The following is a 14,950-nucleotide window of genomic DNA, read 5'->3' on the forward strand; positions in this document are numbered from 1 at the left end:
GGAATTATCCGTATTGGTAATAGTAATGAATTACAGCTAAGCATATCAGTATGTACTCATGTTCAGCTTAATATAGGTACATATGATTACATATGAAATATTTATGGATATATGCACATATACATGTTATTATATTCCCATACATTTCCTTGCTTTGTCAGGTGAGAGGGCCTAGAAAAACTATTACCTAAAGGGTAGCATATAATAATTTTATTCTAAAGAATACTCTGTCAGAAGGAGAAACAGAATAACTACAGTGGAGAAACCTGAAAAACACTACCTCAGCCAAATTTTCAGGTTTCACATCAACAGTGATAAATCATGTTAAGAGTATATATATATATATATATACCCCTGATACGATGTGAGAAATGGCATTTTACCTCTTCCATCCTCCTCCCCAAAATATGTAACCTCAGTCTAAACATGAGAAAAACACCAGACCAACCTCAACTGTGGCATATTTTACAAAATACCTGACCAGTACTCCTCAAAACTCTCAAGATCATCTTCACCTAATAGTCTAAGAAAACCATTTGGCTCAATCAAGTCTTTACATCCAAGTTCCAAAGAATAAAATTTGGGGACAAGAATATAAAAGTAATATGTCTTTATTTAAATGTCTTTATCTCATACATGCTGAGTTTCAGATAATTATGGTGCTTTTATGTGGGAATAGTCAATGGATAGAGTAACTCAGGAAAGGGATTAGAAACAGTTTCACCGTTGAGGCTAAGTCTCAGACATTGGCAAAAAGCCTGCTTAACAGACTTGAGTATAAACTAAGCTTAGATAAACAAAAATGAATAGAGTTAATTCAATATGTGGTAGGGTCAGACTTTCTTAAATATAGTGTAATATCTGGAACTTTGGGGCGTAATGTGAGCTGTGATTTCAGTGGAACTGCTAGGTTTCTGTTAAGAATAATGGGATAATGCTTAATGAATCTGATATAACCAGCAGCCTCTGAGATTTTGTTAACTTGTTCCAGCCATTTTCATTGCTCATTTATCCAACAAAAATTATTATTTTTTGCCTACTATATGCAAAGCATTATTCAAGGTACTAGAGATATAAAAATGAATAATACAGAAATAACCTCTATTTTTAAGGTTCATATTATTTAGGGTGCATAAAATAAATACTTGAACAAATAAAATATGATTTTCGATATTTATGAATTCAAGGTAGAACAGAGATAAAGCAGAGGAATTAGATAGAAAGTAACTAAAAGATAGTGATATTAATTCAGATAGATGTATATCAGTAAGAGTGCATTGAACAGTGAAAAACGAACAAAAATGTAAGCAAAAATAATGACAGCAATTCTGAAGGCTGGGTAGACTTCAGTGTTATTTATAATTAATAGCTTAATGATAGCCACAAAGGCCCAGATTTAGTATCAACTTTATCTTAAAGTAGACTTTCTATTGTTCTCTGTGTGTCAGACACTTTCCAGGCTACAAAATTTCTTGACCTTGTCTTAGTTGAGAGAGAGAAGAAGAACAGTAAAATTTAAGTCTTCTTTAAATGTTAAGAATGTTAATCCTATGCAAACTATGGTGTTAGTTTTTCTGTATCGCATAGGTTCTGATTAAGTCATTGTCCTCTCTTTAAAAGAATGGCCATAGTTAGAGTTGGTAAAATTATGAGCTTAGAAAAAAAAAAAATCATCATTTAGCTTAGAGTGTAGTCAAATTCCTATAAAATGTAAATGAGCATTGGAAATAATATTTAAGTTACCAGAGAAAAGGGACTTGCTATTGTTACAGCAACCTGCTCACTGTTATAGATAGCCACAATGCTCCCTGTCAATGGTGGGTGAAGTTTCTCTGAAGAAGTGACATATAAGTTGGGAATTGAATTACAAGTAGGAAATAGGTAAAGATCAGTTGGAATAAGCAAGAAGAAAGGTTATTTCCTACCCATGAGGTAGGAAAAAGCTGAGTGCTTTGAGTAACCCAGTATAGAGCAGCATAGTGAATGAAGAGAACAAAGTGAGAGGTGTGAAATGAGGTTGGAAATATAGGAAAAAATGTCAAGTAAGCAATAGCAAGAAGGTGGCATTTTTTCTCTCACTGTAACAAGCTAGTGAAGAGTTTAAAGTAGAACAATGATGAAATCAAGAGATCACATTGTCTACTCTATGGAAATCATGACAAGTCCCAAATGGCATAGATTGCTTGAGAGTTTTAATAATTATCCGAGGAGTGATCATATTCAGAAAACAGAATTTTAAACCAAAAAAAAAATGGGTTTTCAAAAAATGTACTTTTCTTCTTTTGGTTTCTTCTTAGTTTTTCTTGTATTGATTATTTTTAAGTTATCAACAATAGCCTGTTTCACTTTATATAAAATCATTGTAAACAAATAAGTAAATATTAGAGAAAACAGTGTTGAAACCTAATCATATGAATCCCTTAATTTCAGCATGAACTTAGCTTTTATATAGATACTTCTAAAATCTACCTTTTCTGTTTCAGAATAAGTGATTGTATATAGTTCATACAATATAATATAATGAAAATATAAGCACCTGCCTCTCACGTAATGTGTTGGAATTTATTTCAGTTTTTAGTTTTACCTAAGTATCTTATAAGAAGAATAAAATTAGGAATTAAAATCAACACAGACTGCTTTAAAGTCATCCTGTTATAACAAGAAGAAATATAAACAGCCTACCAATTAGAAATTTACCATACACTTGCCAGTTATATTAAAATAATTAGTTCAATGTAATTTGATTTTTCTCTAGGCTCTCGACCAGATATCCACTTTAGATAAACCATCAAAGAGAAGTGAGCTTCCTTCTAAAAACGGCTCAGTGATCTGGTGGTTGGAAATAAGTAAAATAAAAATTAAGGGTGTTTGTTTGTCACTTAAAAACAAATATAAGGCTCAGACAAAACAGCATTTTGTTGTATAAATTTAGTGTTTCAAGAGTATGTTTAGTAAAGTTCACTTGAAAGAAACTAATCACATAAAATGTTTTTGGCCAATACAAAACACATAATTAATATTATACACCCACAAATATCTCAAAACTTGTTATAACTGGTTATGAATGAGTTTCCTTTCTTAATTAAAGATAAAAATAATTTATAATTTTAAATTATGTGATTGTTATTACAAAAACAATAAATATACATATATAATAATCATAATTTTTAGATTATCAAAATTAAAAATTTCATAAATCAAACTAGAAATAATTATAAATGAATAAGCCAGTAATATTTTAATTTTTATTAATTGAATACAATATAGTTTATACATAGTTAAATATTAAAATTAAACAGTTCTCAGATAACAGTTCTCAATATTTAGAAAATATTGACCACAGATATTTGGGCAAAAATAGTGTTCATATCTGGTTTCTATGCCATTCATACAATGTAACTTTTTCTATAACTGAATTTTCCTTCAATTCAGATATCTGCATTTTACCGTGTATGACCAAATAATTTTTCTCTACTTCCACATACATTTAAACATATGGTAATAATAAAATTTAATGAGGGAAGAACATGGGGATTATGAGTAAATGTAGTAGACAATCCAATTAATTGCATGTGTAATTGCGTGGATTCTAACCAGACATGCTGTAATAGAAAGAATTAGAAAACACTTCTAAACAACTCCCCATAGATATTTTTATATTTTTGCTAAGTAGAATTACTCAATTTTTTACATTTATCTTTAATTATAGAGGTAATTATATGCCTTTATTTTTCTTTATTGTGCAGCTTTAATGAAAGTTGTTTTCACTTATAGTCATGCTAAGTTGGTCAAAAGTGGTGAAATTTGAAGGATTTATTTTAATTTTTAAGCTAAATCACTGAAAAATTTGTGTAAACTTTTACAAAGTAATCAAGGGCAGTGTTTCATTAATAAATAATTTTTCCAATGATTTATTTATTTATTTTGTTTGTTTGTTTATTTATTTGCCTACAACACCTGTCTTCCTAAATGGTCTCCCATCCACGTACTAACCAGGCCCGACCTTTAGTTTCCAAGATTAGACGAGATCGGGCGTGTTCAGTGTGTCATGGCCATAGACTCCAATGATATCTTTATAGAGTTATAACTTGGGAATGTTGTAGAACGAGTAATCATTTCTATGTTGGATCCTAGCACTTAAATGTTGAGGTTTTGGTGTCAAATAGACCCCAGTTCAAATTCCTAGTGCTTCATTTTCTATCATGTATTTCTTGGTAGTTATCCAACTCTTTTTCTTTTAGAGTTCATGATTTTATTAATAATCCTTTGGCCAAAGAGTGAAAATACAGATGGAAGGAGTCTTAATATCCTCTAGGAAAAATTTTATAAATTTTAAGATGGGTCATGAATACAACTGGGAATATGTTTTACATAATAATTAAGTAGCACCTTTGGGAAAAAGATGCTCACTTTCCGTAAGAGATAACATTACCAAACTTCTTTTACCTAAGCCTTTTTTTTTTTTTTATCTATGTGATTGAGGTGTGACCTAGACACAGAAATTAAATGGAAAAAATACATTAGGTATTCATATTGGAATGGGATAAATTAAATTACCTCTGTTTGTAGACATGATTTTCCAATTAGAAAATCCCAAAGAATCTACAAAATATTTAATATACTTAGCACTAATAATTAAGTTTAGTAAGATCACAGGATTCTAAGTCAATAAGCAAAAATTTATTTCTGTACACTAACAATGAGAAATTGAAAAATATTTTAAGTGATATTTAAAATAGTTCCAAAAAACATAAAATGTTTACTTATAAATACAACTCGATTTTTCTCTTTTGAGACATCAAGTGGAAGTAAAAAATATATCCCTATTTGTGTGTATGTTCATTATGTGATACATATACACACGCACAATAATTGTCAGTATTCTTTTACTTTTAAAAATTAGGTCTTGTTGCTTTTGCTTTTTGACATTTTCTTACCCATCAAGTGAAGTACATACAAGTTGCTAGGAAAGATAAACGAGCTATTTTAATTTCCCTAAAAGGAATCATAATTTGTTCAGCTAGGGAAGTAAGATGTGAAAAGTCATTAATATATGGCATCTGTATGTCATAATGAGAGCCATTTGGAATCTAGACTCAAAACAGCTGATATTCTTAGTATTCACTTGCTATGTCATTTTGTAAAAGTGATCATATCTGTGGTGGAACAGTGATTGTTCAATATTTACAGGTCAAAGAATCTCTCAAAAACTTGTCACGGAAAGGTTCTTGCCCCTCCTGTCTCAAATTCAGATCTGAGAGGTATGGGCTTAAGACCCAGAATCTCAATTTCATCAAATGCTACATGTGATTCTGATGAGGTATCCCTAAGGCCACACCTCGGAAAACATTGAGCTATTCTAAAAATAGATTTTGAATCTGCATCTCTAGATCAATATGAACTATGTAATAATCTGTGAACCGTAATATTTTACTTAACCATTTAAATATCTGACTTTCTAAACAACATCTCCTGATCATTCACTCATTTTTTTACAAGTACTTAGGCATGTACCTTGCATATAGCAGATATATAATGTTTGTTAATCTGTATTAAATTTTATATACTGAAGTGCATTAGTAAATATATAAAATATTTCTGTAGGAAAAGGGTTAGAGGACTATGGGAAACTTTGTGGAAAAAAAATTGGGAGAATGAGATTGTAGCTAGAAGAACTAACTGGGAAGGGAAATTTAGCTGAAGGTAGAGGTTGTGAAGAAAACACATGAAAGAGGTAATACATATTCAGAAAACAAAAACAATACTGTTTGAAAATAGCAAGCGAATGACAAATAATGGAAGTTAGATGCAAAAGTACCTCTTTACAGTGACTAAATGACCTCAAATGCTCAGTAAAGAAATTTAAGATTTACTCCAGTAACAAGTAAAGGTTTTTGACCTGGCAAAGATATTTCAACATTGACATCCTCTATTACAAAATTTTTGGTAATTTAGAATACCTTATATTTGAGAAGATTTTGTGGGAAAGGAGGGTTACCAGGCCGAGTCTTTAATAATTATGATTATAACCATAAATAGCAATGATAGGTTTGTCTTGCATTTAAAATTTATAAAAGAATTATCTCACATATTGTCCCGCTGCAAATTTATATGGTAGATATTTCTGAAATGTATTTTTCAAAGAGGTTTAGTGGGTCGCTCAAGGTCAAAGAGACTCCAAATGTCAAAATGAGGATTGATACCTGTTTTCTCATAACATTTCTTCTAATGCATTCCCCATATCCATGGACTTTTCCACCAGTGCTGTATTCTAAATAGGAGAGTATAATCCTCGGTTTTGCTTTGCTTTAAAGTCTATATTTGTTTTTCTGACAAATGGTTCCAGAATGGAACTTTTGCTTTAGTCTTTGTGGTGATACAAATATGTGTATTCTTGGTATGGTTAGCTAAGCATTTTTGCCAAAAGTCCTACCAACAAGCTGCCTCTTACAGGCTGGAGGGTGGTAAAGTTCGTAAAAAGAAAAGGGTACAGATGGAACAATGTAAACACTGTCAAGAGCACTGTATGTTGAAATCAGAATGGCAGTCAGCATTCTCTCACAGATAATTCCTGCACCCACTATTTTTTCCTGTAATGTAATGTCAAAAGCACCAGGAAATATTAATTTTTTTAAGTTCTCTGTGGAACTATGGAGAAAAGGGGAGCAACATTTGTCTAAATACTTTTCTGACAGTGTGAACAGGACTACGAAAGCACCTTTGGTCGTATCTGACTTGCTATTTGTGGATTTTAAATTTAAATGCCAGTCGAAGTTGAAAAATAGTTTTTAAAAAACAATATCTATTAAAAGTATTAGTCATAACTTTTCATTTGCTCAGATTTTCCTCCTGGAAGATATCACCTCATCATTTTATATTTCTAAAGACAAATCTTTTGAAGGCATTTACCCTAATCAATTGTGAAAAATATTGTAATTCAATATTATGTTGGCATAAAATATATTCAAGAAAGGAAGTTAAAGGACAGATTCAGAATACTTGCCAGATCCCAATAAAGATAGTGAAAATGATTTAGTCCAACTCATTACTTCCCACTCAGGCCTATATAATTCAGAACTAGTCAACATACTTAAATATAATTTGAATAGTCAGCCAAATGGAATCTGAGCTTTACTTCGTTTTCTATCGACTATTTTCTTCTCACTGTCAATCTGGAGACTTTTTAATTCTCAGATTAATCTCCATTACTACGACATACCCCATATCAGTGAGTATTTTGAGTTCTTATATAGAAACTTAAAATTAAATTGCCCAGTCACAAAAATTAACATTAGACATTATTAATCTGGTATAGGTGATTTATATTATTTAACAGATTTTTAGGATCTAAGTGAGGTAGTTTCCTTCCTCCAAGTATAGTCTGATAGATTTAGGCTGCTGCTAAGACTTCCATCATGTAGGAAAACTACTAGTTTTCAGATGTGTAAGTTTACTCAGATTGCATATACTGCTCACAATATACATGCAAGTGATGAGTGAAATACAGTTTTAAGGTATTTTCTATAATTTATTATAATTACTAAAAATAGGCTTGTTTTTCTCCCTTACAGAAGGTGCTAGTTCTTTCCCACAAGTAATGGAGTTATGATTTGAAACAACAGATTTTAATTCTAGTAAAGGATAAAGTTCTTGTGTGTTGTAATACACATATTTTGAAACTTTAATAAAAACTATATATCTGTGTTGAGTTTCGTGCTTTACAATTTCCTAGACTATTGATTGAAATAAGAGCGAGAAGGAAGAGCAATGTAAGTGAATGAATTTTAAGTCACACAGTCTTTTTAGTGTTTTATCCTAAATATGATCTACATAAACCATATGGTTGGGATAGATGTATATGAGATGACTAAATATAATTTTCTACTTCAGGAAAATTACAATATTGATAGAATTCTTATTACTTTTGGGGAAGGGAGATATTAATAGATCTATATTTTATGAAGAAGTAGAAAACATGGAATACTTTTTCTTTTATTTACTGTCTATTTAAACTAAGAGAAATAAGGAGGACATATCATAAGATGTTCCATGTGTCATAACCGTTTTGCATATAGTGTGACTGCAAGGAAACCGTGGGGTTAAATATTCATTTCTAGAACTATAGCTTCCTGCCCTGCAACCCATTCCCTCAGAACAAATATAATCTAATTTTAGTTCAGGGCCTCTATTCAATATTTCATTTTTCCCTTTCAGTTAGAATCTTGAGAAATACAGAGGAAGAGAAATGATGTTCTAGCTAATAAGACTAAAATTAAAAAGTGAGTAAAGATATCCAAACAGAGAATTAACACTTCCTAAAAAGTAGTTGAAATAGTAAAATCCTATAAATGTTTATATCATAAGGAGACCAATAAAGCGAAACCTGAAAAGGTATAGATAATATAACAAATGCCAATCACTTCAAATTGTAATTTTCATTACTAGAACAATCTTTATATATTTATGTATACTTTTTACAATCCTTGAAGTTGCCTGTAATAGAAAAGTAGGTGGTAAATTTATACATTAACTGAGACAGCATATCGATAATTTATGTTTTAATATTAGTGCTCTGAAAATCTCCAGATATTTTGATATCTAGAAGAAATATTGGTAGAGAGTAAGTTTAGGTCCAGATTAAGGCGTTGGCTCTACTTTATGGTAAAAGTTATGGAAATAGTGGCTGTATTTCTCCCAGTACGAATTAGTAGAACAGGACAAATACACATGACACACACACACACACACACACACACACACACACACACACATGCGTGAATGGTGAGAGACCAAGAGTTAGCATGTGAATGTAGGTTAAGTGGAAGCAGAGAGCAGTTAAGTTCTGTATACCCGCTGACTCAGATAATTCAATTATTCTCTTAAAAGAATGAATTATATTTAGAATCTCTAAAGATAATCTCAACTACCATATATAAATATGGCAAACATAATCAAATTAATATTTGTGATTTCTCTACACAAGACAAGGAATTTAATAAAGATAAAAATCATTATTTTTTAAAAAGTACATGGGGAACATAAAATCATCTGGAATATTATGAAGATATTAATGCTAATGTTTATTAAAAAAATACCATAGAGTTGCTTCTGAAAACTAAACATATATATACAAGATACTGCAATAAATGTACTTATTTTTTATCTTAAAAAATACACATATAAATAAAATAATTAAGAGACATCAGTATATTAACAGTAATTGTATTTCAGTGACTGGACTATGAGTGAGTATCTTTCTTTCATTTTTTTCTTTATGATATATTTTGGTGTTTAAAGATTATCTTCTAATTTTAAAAATGTTTATGTTTAATTTCATAAGAAATACTTTTTTAAACACTTTCAGGTAAGATTTCTCTATATTTCCCTTTTCTTTCTAATTACGGAGTTCACTGAATACCAAGGGTAACAATTCATTCAAATGTATATTATCTTTAGCTATAATTTTACTTTCTTAAACAAATATTGACACATCTAGGAGTTCTGTATGCTGCTAAATGCTGAGAAATAACTTTTTCTATTTATTTATTGTCTTGCTATCAGAATTAGACAGGAATCTCATATCTCTCATTTTATTTGATCATTTATAGATTATTTTTTCATAACAGATAGATAAGAATAATGAAAGAGAATCAAGACCTTCTAGAAATTGTACTTATGGTTAGCTAAATTTGTTTTTCAGGCTTATGCCTTCCTATTTATAAGTAGTTTATAAGAAATAAGGTTAGAGGCTTTTTAAAATTTTCATGGTCACCTAGGCATAAATTTTTCCTGGTATTGTCACAGTAACCATCACTCTAGAATCAGGAGTAAGAATCTGTGATCATGGTTAGGAGTGTAATAAAATACCCTACATTATACACACTCTCAGATTCAGAATCATTAATAATGTTAGGTACTCTACATTTACTGGCTGAATTCCATTGAAATGATTGCCAATACAGAAACAGAACTAGTATCTTAATTAGATTTTGATTCAATCCATTTTTCATTTCATGAACGAAGTGAATTTTATAATGTAGGGCAAAGCAGCTTTTTCCTTCTGAAAAAAAGCAGAGAAAGAGTAGTTATATCTCCTCCGTGGGTCATATACGCTTATAAAAATATCCTGACTAGTCAGAAAGAAATATATGTAGATTAATTCTTCTTAATATCACAGCATAGTTTTCTGGAGTGTTTCAAAATATTGTACCAATAAGATATTCATTAATTCCAAAAAAATCTAAGATATTGGTGGCATGTTTTCTAGTCCGTATTATTGCATATTGAAGTGATGAGGAGTAAAGAGACTATTTCGGCAAATAAAACCAGAAAAGAAATATGTTTCCTGAGTATTAGCTAATTGCAAAGAAATAAAGATTGTTCTATCATTACATTTTTGTGGCTATTTATTTTCTCACTTCTGTGTCTTTCTGTGACATCCCTAATGGAACCTCACCCTCCTCCTTACTCCTGGCACTCACTTCACTAATGATTTCTCATGTTATTCAGTCAACAAGAAACAATTTATAAATCAACAATACCAAGATGGCTAAAGAATGTCTACTCTGAATTATTTTTATTACCACCGTAAGAGCATTTATCACTTGTATTAAAATAATTAGATTTTATGGCTTTATTTTTGTTTCATAATTATAAAATCAAGTATTATCATAAATGTTTTAAATATTATCCCATTTATTATCTTTTAAAGTTTGTCACTTTTCTACTTTTGTTTTAAAAGTTTTGGGGGACATTTACTCATCTAAAATTTTCTGTTACTTTTATATATTAGTCATCATGCCAGGCACTGGGGGTATCAGTGTCTTCAGTCAAAAGTATGTATAAAATTAAGAGAAACAACCCTTTGAAACACAAGGCAATAAATGCTACTATGACAGGCTGTGTAAAGAAGAGAACACAAAATATATAAAAACAAAGAATAGGACCTAAAGTATATTCCTGAGAAAAAGTAGGCATTTTATATTATTACATAGAAATGTTTCTGCCACTTCTCTTTCTACATAACCATGTAAAAGGTAGAAAGCTTCTGGCTCAATGCTTCTTTAACATGAAAGACCCTCCTGTCCTCATTATTCATAAAATGCACTGATTTTTAACTGTCAGGTAAACCCCAATGAGGAATTAGAAGGGTACTAGGAGGTGGCATCTTTTTACTTATTTGTGTCTATACTACAAATGTCATATATACTGTTTTATTTTTTTAACACATAGTAAACTCAATGTATGGAAGGAAGGAAGGAAGGAAGGAAGGAAGGAAGGAAGGAAGGAAGGAAGGAAGGAAGGAAGGAAGGAAGGAAAGGAGGGAGGGAGGGAGGGAGGGAGGGAGGGAGGGAGGGAGGAGGGAAGGGAGGGAGGGAGAGAAGGGAGGGACACAAGCTGAATCTTGGCTATCGTTGTTTCAATCTTTAGATGCAGATAGATGGACATGGTTCAGAAAAAAAAAAAAAAAAAAATGGAGAATCGAAGAATGAATGGCATCTAAAATGTCCCTGAGAGGAAATGTACTCCTCTTTGGAGTAAATGATATTAAAGTTAATTAGTTAATTTCCAAAAAAAAATTAAACAGACCATCTAGAAATTTTAAAAGAAGAAAAGTTCTTGACTAAGTTCTCAGTTCAGAATTTTGGAAGTTCCCTAAGTGGTAGAAATCATCACATGGTTGATAACATTAAAAGAAAAATAAAAATGACTGAAGTGTTTGTTGTCTGGTGGGAACAGATCAAATCTGAAGTTGTGATTAATATGATCTGTATATGTTTACTCTTATTTCCCGTATCTTCTCCAAACGAACTCTTTAAGAAGGTAAAATTTTAGATTGTCTTGCTCATTACAGTACTCTCGCTACATTGTAAAGTGCTAGAACATGATTAGGTATTTCCAGAGATAGTACCTCTTTATGTTATCTGGTTTGGAGCTCCTTTCCATTGCCAAAGTGTCTCAGTTTGGACAATAAATTGTGTGGTTACCCTATAGAGCCATCATCCAAAAATTATTTATAAAATGGATGAATGACTATAACATCATAGAAGACATAAAGTTCACATTGGTATTATTTTTTGTTTCGTAATTAAAATATTAAAGCTATGCATTTTTCTTCAATTATAGCCATCGTTCCAAATGTAGAATGGATCATAGTGAAGCAAAAATTATCATACAAAGTCTGTGGACAAAACAAAAGAGAATTTGTCATGGAAGCCAAAGAAGAATGCCTCAAGCAATGCCTGAGCAGTCTAATTCTTCTCAAAGATAAAGTAAGTTATAAATTGAAAAGTTATCCATTGGATTTAACATATAGAAGTCACTGATGACCGTGGAATAAGATTTTTAGGAATGATTAGTATACAAAAGAGAATGGAATGTGTTGAGAATGAGTTGAGATGCATGAAATAAAGACAATGAATGCAGATAGATTTTTCAAGAAAATTAATCGTGAAGAGAAAGGGTTGAACAGATTATTAGATATGGAGAAATAGACAAAATGAGATACAAAATGTTGGAAAAGATTGAATATATAGAAGACTTTTGTCAATATGTTGATGGTTTTTAATTTATAGCGCAGTGTAACTACTGAATGCTTAATAAAAAGATAAAGGAGAAATTGGGTAGTTGCAATAATATTAGATTGGAAATTCTGGAAGATGTACTACAAGAAATGAGAAGGGAGGGATTTTAATAACACCAGCGAGAATGTTACTAAAATTAAAATTTATAGAAAATAAGTTGGATAAAAAGGCAAGTGAGAAGAAGGCATAGCTAGTGGGTTGGAAATAAGTAAGAATGGCTAATAGATTCGAGGTCTAAATAAGGTAGAAAAAAAGATTAAATTAATTTAAAATAGTACTGGAAGAAGCATCATTGTCTAGACTAGTGACTTTGTAGTTGGAAACTACTATGAGTAGTGACAAGATCCAATGTATGATCATGGGAATTAATGGATAATGTGAAGTGGAAGATAAGGTGGATATAGATGAAAATTTCAAGGAATTATAAGTTTATTTAGAATCTTGTGGTTTTTGTAGTTCCTCATGACCATAGTAAGGCTTTATATTTAAAAATAGAGTACAGGAGATCAATAGATAATAACACTGAAGGTTTGGGAAAGAGATAACTCTATCTCAATGGTATAGCTTCAAAGGAATCAAAGGAATTTGTGTGTGTGTGTGTGTGTGTGTGTGTGTGTGTGTGTGTGTGAACATGATTTTAGAAGAATATTGCTCTGAAATGTCAAAACAAAAATATCATAAGCTATACCTAACATTGAGTTATATGTGGCAAAAGAAAATTAATGGATACCAATAAGATGGCTAGAGAGGAAGTACTTTATTTTTTTGAGTGAGAACATTTAAGGTTCTGTTCCTCAGCAAATTTCAAGTATACAGTACTGTATTATCAACTATAGTCTCCACGTTATACATTATTAGATCCTCAGACTTATTCAGAGAGATGAAATATTAAACTTATGGGAGAAATGGGTTTAGATTAAAGCAAGGAATTAGAAGTTACTTTTTACTTGAGAGAAAGTTTGAAAAAGAGTTTTCTGACAGAATTCCCTCCCAAAAATGGACTAGCTACAACAGAGACCACATGGCCCATAAAGCCTATTTACTAGCTAACCTCTCAAGAAAAAGGTTCTGTTTCTCTTTTTCCCCTTTTACTTGATCTTGAAGGAAGAAAGATCTTTTGACCTTTTATTTGCCCCAAAGAAACAATGGATGTATTCTTCTTGTGAAAATCCTTGTGAAACTCAGTATCATAGATTTCTTTCTTATTTTAAGAATTAAGTTAAGGATGGTGATATTAATATATTGTGTAAACCTAGTTAATCGGAAACTGAAAGTGATTCAAGAATTTTTAAAAAATGGAAGAAAATGTCTCCTTTGAAGGAACTTATTCTCTGCTTTTTTTTTTTTAATCTATGTAAATTTTCTGTTATTTTCTCACTTTCTTTTCCTTCTGGGATATTTATAATGTGAATATTTGAGCACTTGATGTTACCCCAGAAACCCCTGTTACGGATCATTGTTCTACATTAGCTAATCTGATATTGACTCCTTCTAATGTGTATTTTAATTTTAGTTATTGTATTCTTCAGGTCTGCTTGGTTGATTGGTTGCTTCTTTCATATACTTTTTCTTTGTTAAAGTTCTCTCTAAATTTCTCCATTCAAATATAAAGTTTGTTGAGGAAACATATGACCATTTTTTTGAATTCTTTATCAGACAGATTACTTACCTCCATTTCCTTAAGTTTCACACCCACCCCCCCCCCACCCCCCATCATCTTTGGGGATTTTTTTTTTTATTCATTCAAGAGATATTCTTCTGTCTTTTCATTTTGTTTTGTTACCATTGGGTCTGATTTGAACTTCGGTGTCCCCCCAATGGCATGGGAGTAATAATGGTGAAGAAGTGTAGTTAGCATTTTTCCTCTTTTTTTTTCTCATTGATGATGTGAATAATCACAGGTCAGTGAGATTTAGAAAAGATTTACTAAAAGTATATTTTAGAAAGACAAAGTATGCCTCAAGGAGGCACATGGTTTTAGTGAAGAGCTGTAACAGAGCACTGTGACAACAACCACAACAATAATAATCAAAAAGACCACCAGAAGTGCGAATGTCTGTATTATATTTGGGCCGTGATGAGTGGTTCCAAACGCATTCTTAGGTGACTGGCAAGTGAGGTCATTTTCACTGACACTTGGCTGCTATATAACTCTTTGCCCAGTGTGCACATGTGTACCCAAAATTATGCTACCCTTGGGGGTGTTCTTTCAACAGTCTCTAGCCTGGGCCCCTATTCTTTTGTTCCCCTGTCACTCTTGTCTGACTGGCTACCTAACAGTTTGACTTTCTGTGTTCGTTTATACGAAGTAGAGAAAATAGCTGTCTCTTCCAGTTCTAGAAAAGTGGTCTTATGTAGAAGCGGCC

The sequence above is a fragment of the Rousettus aegyptiacus genome, unplaced genomic scaffold (genome assembly GCF_014176215.1).
Source record: "Rousettus aegyptiacus isolate mRouAeg1 unplaced genomic scaffold, mRouAeg1.p scaffold_m13_p_5, whole genome shotgun sequence".
Taxonomy (NCBI): Eukaryota; Metazoa; Chordata; class Mammalia; order Chiroptera; family Pteropodidae; genus Rousettus; species Rousettus aegyptiacus.